The sequence below is a fragment of the Aethalodelphis obliquidens genome, unplaced genomic scaffold, assembly GCF_003676395.1.
Source record: "Aethalodelphis obliquidens isolate GAN/ISIS:26980383/991018 unplaced genomic scaffold, ASM367639v1 scaffold36, whole genome shotgun sequence".
Taxonomy (NCBI): domain Eukaryota; kingdom Metazoa; phylum Chordata; class Mammalia; order Artiodactyla; family Delphinidae; genus Aethalodelphis; species Aethalodelphis obliquidens.
The window spans coordinates 10699202-10707579 of NW_020837980.1; the positions used below are offsets into that span (position 1 = coordinate 10699202).

At 45.3% G+C, this 8378-nt stretch overlaps 1 pseudogene; it reads left to right on the forward strand.

The window, feature by feature from the left end:
* The first annotated feature begins 430 nt into the window (after positions 1-430).
* On the forward strand, positions 431-2458 carry LOC113632251 (nucleolar and coiled-body phosphoprotein 1 pseudogene; annotated as a pseudogene).
* The last annotated feature ends 5920 nt before the right edge of the window (positions 2459-8378 follow it).

Below are 8378 nucleotides of genomic sequence, written 5' to 3' on the forward strand. Positions count from 1 at the left end.
ATGAGAAAATATAGGTCTTTGGATGCTCTCAGTTATTTGGATTATGCCTTCATTTTGTGAAAGTTTCATAGTCTACCAGCATCTGTGCAGAGGATACCTGAGGGAGGTACAGGCAGGCACAGAGGGAGACAGCATCCTTGTGATAAGCAGCCTGGTTAGGGAGAGAGGGTATAGTTCTAAGTAATTGACACAAAGGAAATTTTAATTAAAATAAATGTGACCGAACGGTAGTGATGCGTATTGCCGAGAGGATGGCGGACGCCGGCTTGCGCTGCATGGTTCCCAGCAACCTGTATCCCCTCGTGCTCGGCTTTCTGTGCGATAACCAGCTCTCGGACGTGGCCAACAAGTTCGCCAAGGCAACAGGCGCTGATGGTTTCCAGTGATTTGGAATTATAAACCACGTTGCCGCAAACATCCTCCTGTGTAGATGTTTGTTTCATGGACCCAGCAGGATGCCAACGCCTCTTCCCTCTTGGACATCTATAGTTTGTGGCTCAAGTCCACCAAGGCCCCAAAGCGGAAGTTACAGGCAAATGGACCAGTGACTAAGAAGGCTAAGAAGAAGACTTCATCCAGTGACAGCAGTGAGGACAGCAGTGAGGAGGAAAAAGCCCAAGGGCCTCCCGCTAAGAAAGCTGCTGTACCTGCCAAGCAGGCCGGTCTGCTTCAGCACCCTGGAAAGGCTGCAGTCAAGGCATCAGAGAGCAGCAGCAGCAGTGAAGAATCCAGTGATGATGAGGAGGAGGACAAAAAGAAAAAGCCTGTCCAGAAGGGAGTGAAGCCCCAAGCCAAGACAGTCAAAGCTCCTCCTAAGAAGGCCAAGAGCTCTGATCCTGATTCTGACTTAAGCTCAGAGGATGAGGTGCCAAAGAACCAGAAGCCAAAGACAGCACCCGTGGCAGCTAAAGCTCAGGCTAAAGCCCTAGCCAAACCAGGCACACCAGCTCACCCCGCACCTAAAGCAGTCAGTGGCAAAGCAGCTGGTGGTAACCGCAGCAGCAGCAGTGATGATGACTCAGAGGAGCGGAAGGCAGCAGCCGTATCTAAGGAGACTGTACCTAAAACGCAAGCTGTGGCCAAGGCCCCAGTGGAAGCAGCTGTCGCTCCTGCCCAAAAGAGTTCCAGCAGTGAGGACTGCTCCAGTGAGGAGGAGGAGGAGGAAGAGCAGAAGAAAAAACCAGGTCCCTATAGTTCAGTTCCCCCGCCCTCTGTTCCCCCACCCAAGAAGTCCCTGGAAATTCAGGCTCCCACGAAAGCTGCAGAGAAGCAGCCTGTGGAGAACAGTGAGGACAGCAGCGACGAGCCTGATTCAAGTTTTGAGGAAGAAAAGAGGCCTCCAGCTGAGGCAGTCATCTCCAGAGCAACTACTAAACCAGCTCCAGCAAAGAAGGCAGCAGAGAGCTCTTCAGACAGCGCAGACTCCGACAGTTCTGAGGATGAAGCTCCTGCCAAGCCAGCCAGTACCACCCAGAATTCCTCGGGTAAGCCGGCTGCCCCTCCCAAGCAGTCTGCGGTTAAGCCAGCTACGACGCCCAAGCAGCCTGCAGCCACTGGCCAGAAAGGCTGATAGCTCCCCCAGCGAGGAGGAGAGCAGTGCTAGTGAGGAGGAGAAGACGAAGAGGACTGTAGCCACCCCTAAGTCCAAGCTGATGGCCAAAGCAGCTCCGTCTTTGCCTGCCAGGCAGGCCTCTCGGGGTGGTGGGGACAGCAGCTCTGATTCAGACAGCTCCAGCAGCGAGGAAGACGAGCAAGAGAAGACGCCTAAACCCCCAGCCAAAAAGAAGCCACAGAAGGCAGGGGGAACTGTAGCCCCTTCCAAACCAGCCTCTGTGAAGAAAGCGAAGGCCGAGGGCAGCAGCACTTCTTCCTCTGAGGACTCCGGTGAGCAGGAGGAAGAGGAGAAGCCCAAGGCCAAGGGCACTCCAAGACCACAAACCGCCAAGGCCAATGGCACCTCTGCACTGACTTCCCAGAATGGAAAAGCAGACAAGGACGGCAACGAGGAGGAGGGGGGCAAGAAAAAGGCAGCAGTGGCAGTTGCTAAGCCAGGTTCAGGAAAGAAGTGGAAGCAGAATGAGGCTGCTAAGGAGGCAGAGACTCCTCCAGCCAAGAAGATAAAGCCCCAGACCCCCAACACGTTTCCTAAAAGGAAGAAAGGAGAACGAAGGGGATCCTCCCCGTTCCGAAGGGTCAGGGAGGAGGAGATTGAGGTGGATGCTCGAGTGGCAGACGCCAAAGTCCTTTGCGTCAAAGTCCTTTGACGCCAAGCGGGGTGCAACCGGAGACTGGGGGGAGTGAGCCAATCAAGTTCTGAAGTTCACCAAAGGCAAATCCTTCCGGCACGAGAAAACCAAGAAGAAGCGGGGCAGTTACCGGGGAGGCTCCATCTCTGTCCAAGTCAATTCTGTTAAGTTTGACAGCGAGTGACCGTGGACCATCTGTAGCACAGCAGGGGTGATGGTCTGAGACCACTCACTTTCCCCAGTCGACCTGGGAACCCTCAGCTCTATCGGGGGAGGGTGTCGGTGAGGAGAGCAGTTTAGGTTAGGTCTGAAGGCTTTGCGTCGTAACATCCTCTAAGGTCCTTTTCTGTGTTTGTGGTTTTGTACAGATTTGTTTTTGAGTGTTGGGTAGCAAGGACAAGGTAAGGGGAGTGTTCTTTTTTAAGAAAAATTGTTTTAGTTGTCATTCTCCCTGTTTTGTGGAAGTTCTCATACTGAGAAATTTGTATATTTTACATTCGATCATTTCTTATTGATTTTTGTTGTGGTTTTCAGAGGTGGGTTCACAGATTAAAATCTCAGCTATCTTCCAAGATGTGGTAAAGGTCACATTATGAATTTTTATAATTGGAGAATTCTGTCTATGGGAGTGCTTGTGTCCACATTTCATCCTTCCTACCCCTCAGGGCCCTGGTGAGGGGCGGCTAAGAATGGTTAATGTATGTATCTGTTAAGCATGAACTACGTACCTCATTCGTGGGGTCTAGGACTGAAGTTTTCAGCCAGCATGGACTTACCTACTTTGGGGGATAAAATTTACTGTTTTGTTTCAGGCAAAATTCTGGTGGGGTGTGAATGCTGTGGGGTCAGTCTGAATATTTCGTTTGCTATAATTTTATTATTACATAATGTTTGCAATATGTGTTTTTTAATTTGAAAGCATAAACGTTTTTATTGTTCAAAGACAAAAATAAATAAATAAATGTAACCAACTAAATCCCGCCACGTAGTAGACAGCTGAGTTGGAAAATGACAGAGAAGCTTATTCAGTCCTGACAGAAATATTTAAAAGTCATCAGGTAAATATACAAATTAATAATGTTAGTATTACATTTGATCCAAAAGGTAGTTCTAGCCAGTCCAATAAATATCTCATTTCATTCTTCTTTTGCTCGCATAGTAAAGGTCAACAATATCCTGTTTTGTGAGAGTTCAGCTTCTGATTTATAACTAAGATTATAAGGCTTCTGTAGCCAGGGGTGAAGTAACATTTCCACCCTGAGGGTCATAAAACCTAAGTAGGAATTCCTTGAGGCCACTGTAGAGTGCAAACAAAACTAAGGCCGAGGGGGATGAGGCTGCAGTGACAGGACTCATCACAGTACTCTTTCTATGATGCCAATTAAACAAAAGGGCGCTGGGTCACAGGAAGGACAGCTAATAAGTGCCCTGGCCAGTGCTGGTTTCATACCTAGACTATTGAGGACAGTCATCTGCTCGTTCAAGTAAGGCCCTGCTTTCAGTCAGAGCTGTTGGCTCTTAAAGTCTGACCCAGGCCTGGGTCTCTGCTATGAAATGAGAGATGTGAAATTCAAAGAAAGAGAACTTGGGCAGTGATATTTATTTTTGTAAAATGAGGAGATTGGGGCTTCCCTGGTGGCGCAGTTGTTGAGAGTCCGCCTGCTGATGCAGGGGACCACGGGTTCATGCCCCGGTCCGGGAAGATCCCACATGCCGTGGAGCGACTGGGCCCGTGAGCCATGGCCGCTGAGCCTGCGCGTCCGGAGCCTGTGCTCCGCAACGGGAGAGGCCACAGCAGTGAGAGGCCTGCGTACCGCAAAAAAAAAAAAAAAATGAGATTGTACAAAAAGACCCCTGAGGGCCTATCCAGCTCAGCACCTTTCCCATGCCCTGAATTGCCTCCCTCAGGGACTCTCCTCCCTGAGAAGCGAGAAGGATGCAGAATGTAGGTACCAAGTGCGGGTAGAGGGTGGAAGGAAGAGGACAGCGACGTGTTGTCATTTCCCCAGCCACATCCAGTGGTCCTGTCTTGACTCCTATTTCTGTCTGTGTTGCTTTTCCTGCCAGTACTTCAGGCTTTCCTATTTTTACAGGTGATGGAAGAAGGATCGGGAATCCCTTAGAATGGACTCCAGGTGCTGTACTAGACTGTGAAGATACTGGTGATTAAGCCAGAAGGCGTTATTTCTTTAGCCCTTACAGCCAGAAGTGGAGGGTGATGACTAAAAAGTCCAGTGACAGAGTTCTGCAGGCTTGAATCACTGTGTGTGGGCTCAGGAATGGGGTCCTTAAAGGAGTCCCGTGGACTGCCATTGGCAGGCAGTGGTCCCCCACTCATGATGAACCCCTAATGTGCAGCTGTGCTGGTGGACCCGGAATGCCCACATGGCCAACCAGGTCTCACATTTTGCAAAACACAACCCCCTAGCCAAGTGGGTCAGGCATGAGGAGAGACTACGGGTGGACTTGCTGGCCCCTTGACAGATTCATCTTGCCCAGTCTTGACGTGAGCTTCAAGACAGCCTGGTCTCTGGATCTGGAAAATGAGCCATAGTTTAATACCACCTGGAAGAGTCTTCATCTAACACTTTTTCCCCCTTTGGCATTCTTTTCTCTGCCCCGTCTTTTTATTTTTTATTTTGGTCATGAGGCACGTGGGATCTTAGTTCCCCGACCAGGGATCGAACCCGTGCCCCCTGCAGTGGAAATGTAGTCTTAATCACTGGACCTCCAGGGAAGTCCCTGTCTTTTTATTAAGACAGTTTCTCAAAGTGTATTTTGCAGAATTTGCATCAGAATCACCTCTAAAGTACTTGTTCAAGATTTCATTTGAGAACTATTGCTCAAAAACATGACATCAACTCTGGCTGCACAAGAGAATCACCTGGAAAAAAACCTTTTTAAAATACCAATTCTCTGGGCCCCATACCCAGAGCTTCTCATTTGATTGGTCTGGGTTAGTTCTGATTCAGTAGTCAGGGATGCAACTGGAATACATATGTTAACAATTATTATACTTACCAATGATTTTTTTAAATTTATTTTTATTTTATTTATTTTTGGCTGTGTTGGGTCTTTGTTGCTGCGCATGGGCTTTCTCTAGGTGCAGCTAGTGGGGGCTACTCTTTGTTGCGGTGCGATTCTCATTGCAGTGGATTCTCTTTGTTGTGGAGCATGGGCTCTACGCGCGTGGGCTTCAGTAGTTGTTGTGCGTGGGCTCAGTAGTTGTGGCTCACAGGCTCTAGAGCGCAGGCTCAGTAGTTGTGGTGCATGGGCTGAGTTGCTCCACGGCATGTGGGATCTTCCCAGACCAGAGCTCAAACCCGTGTCCCCTGTGTTGGCAGGCAGATTCTTACCCACTGCGCCACCAGGGAAGCCCTTTACCAATGATTATATTCAACTTTGACGAGGGTGGTTGAGGTACCATGACATTTTGAAAACACTGTCTAGGCCTTCACCAAGGGTATAATCTGATACCCTTGGGAATGTTCTCTGTCTTGAATACTGGTTCCGCCAACTTGCGTCTGATCTTGCGTAGTTATTAACCTCTCTGTGCCTCAGTTTCTCCATCTGTAAAATGGAGGAAATAAAAGTACTTACTTTACAGAGGTTGTAAGGATTAAAAGAAGTTAAGACAGAAAGAGGTCATTTTTATTTTGGGAATCTCTCTCTCTCTGTCTATTTAGTTGGCTCTGGTTCTCTGATAAGGCAGTAATTCAACTGTTTCCATGTCCTCTTTCAGCCTTAGCCTTCCCATTCCACTTGTCCTCTCACATGAGATACTCCAATCATGGTTAGAAGAAATTTTCTCTATATATGATTTGTTGTGAAGAAAAACAAAACATGCTGAAATTCTATTTTACAAAGAATTTCCTCTAGTGGATATTAATGTTCAATGTATGATGGTTGAACAATGAAAATATGTTATTAAATCTCTAATGAGATTAATAATCATGAGATTTAATAACATATTAATTAATAAATAATTTATTAGTTACTTCCAATCAATTGATTAAAACTTTATTTATTTTAAAAACTAGAACTGTGATGATACCCAGTATATCTTTGAAAAGATAAAGAAAATTGATAAACCTTTAGCCAGACTCATCAAGAAAAAACGGGAGGGGGCTCAAGTCAGTAAAATTAGAAATGAAAAAGAAGGTACAATGGACACCACAAAGGATCATAAGAGACTACTGCAAGCAACTATATGCCAATAAAATGGACAACCTAGAATATGTGGACAAATTCTTAGAAACGTACAATCTCCTAAGACTAAACCAGGAAGAAATAGAAAATATGAACAGACCAATCCCAAGTACTGAAATTGAAACTGTGATTAAAAAACTCCCAACGAAAAGAAGTCCAGGACCAGATCACTTCAAAGGCAAATTATATCAAACATTTAGAGAGGAGTTAGCTCCCATCCTTCTGAAACTATTCCAAAGAACTTCATATAAAGGAATACTCCCAAACTCATTCTGAGGCCACCATCATCCTGATACCAAAACTCGACGAAGATATCACAAAAATTACAGGCCAATATCACTGATGAACATAGATGCAAAAATCCTCAACAAAATACTAGCACTCTGAATCCAACAATACATGAAAAGGGGGGCTTCCCTGGTGGCACAGTGGTTAAGAATCCACCTGCCAATGCAGGGGACACAGGTTCAATCCCTGGTCTGGAAAGATTCCACATGCTACGGAGCAACTAAGCCCATTTGCCACAGCTACTGAGCCTGTGTGCCACAACTACTGAAACCCGTGCACTCTAGGGCCCATGTGGCACAACTGCTGAGCCTATGTGCTACAACAACTACTGAAGCCAGCACGCCTAGAGCCCGTGCTCCACAACAAGAGAAGCCACCGCAGTGAGAAGCCCATGCACTGCAACGAAGAGTAGATCTCACTCGCCACAACTAGAGAAAGCCCATGCACAGCAACAAAGATCCAACACAGCCAAAAATAAAAATTAAAAAAAAAAACATGAAAAAGATCATACACCATGATCAAGTGAGATTTATCACAGGGATGCAAGGATTTATCAATATCCACAAATCAATCAGTGTGATACACCACATTAACAACTTGAAGAATGAATAACCATATGATCATCCCAATAGATGCAGAAAAAGCTTTTGACAAAATTCAACATTCATTTGAAAAACTCTCCAGAAAGTGGGCATAGAGGGAACCTACCTCAACCATAATAAGACCATATATGACAAACCTACAGCTAGCATCACACTCAACTGTGAAAAGCTGAAAGCATTTCCTCTAAGATCAGGAATAAGACAGGATGTCTACTCTTGCCACTTTTATTCAACACAGTTTTGGAAGTCCTAGCCACAGCAATCAGAGAAGAAAAATAAATAAAAGGAATCCAAATTGGAAAAAAAGAAGTAAAACTGTCACTGTTTGCAGATGACATGATACTATACATAGAAAATCCTAAAGATGCTAACAGAAAACTACTAGAGCTCATCAATGAATTTGGTAAAGTTGCAGGTTACATAATTAATACAGGTAAATCTCTTGCATTTCTATACGCTAAAAATGAAACATCAGAAAGAGAAATTAAGGAAACAATTCCATTATCATTGCTTTGAAAAGAATAAAATACCTAGGAATAAACCTACCCAGACAGCAAAAGAGCTGTACATGGAATACTATAAGAGGCTGATGAAAGAAATCAAAATTGACACAGATGGAAAGATATACCATGTTCTTGGATAGGAAGAATCAATATTGTCAAAATGACTATACTACCCAAGGCAATCTATAGATTCAATGCAATCCCTATCAAATTACCAATGGCATTTTTCATGGGACTAGAACAAAAAATCTTAAAATTTGCATGGAAACACAAAAGACCCCAAATAGCCAAAGCAAATTTGAGAAAGAAAAATGGAGCTGGAGGAATCAGGCTCCCTGTCTTCAGACTATGCTACAAAGCTACAGTCATCAAATCAGTATGGTACTGGCACAATAACAGAAATATAGATCAATGGAACAGGATAGAAAGCCCAGAAATAAACCCATGCACCTATGGTCAATTAATCTATGACAAAAGAGGCAAGACTATACAATGGAGGACACTCTCTTCAATAAATAGTGCTGGGAAAA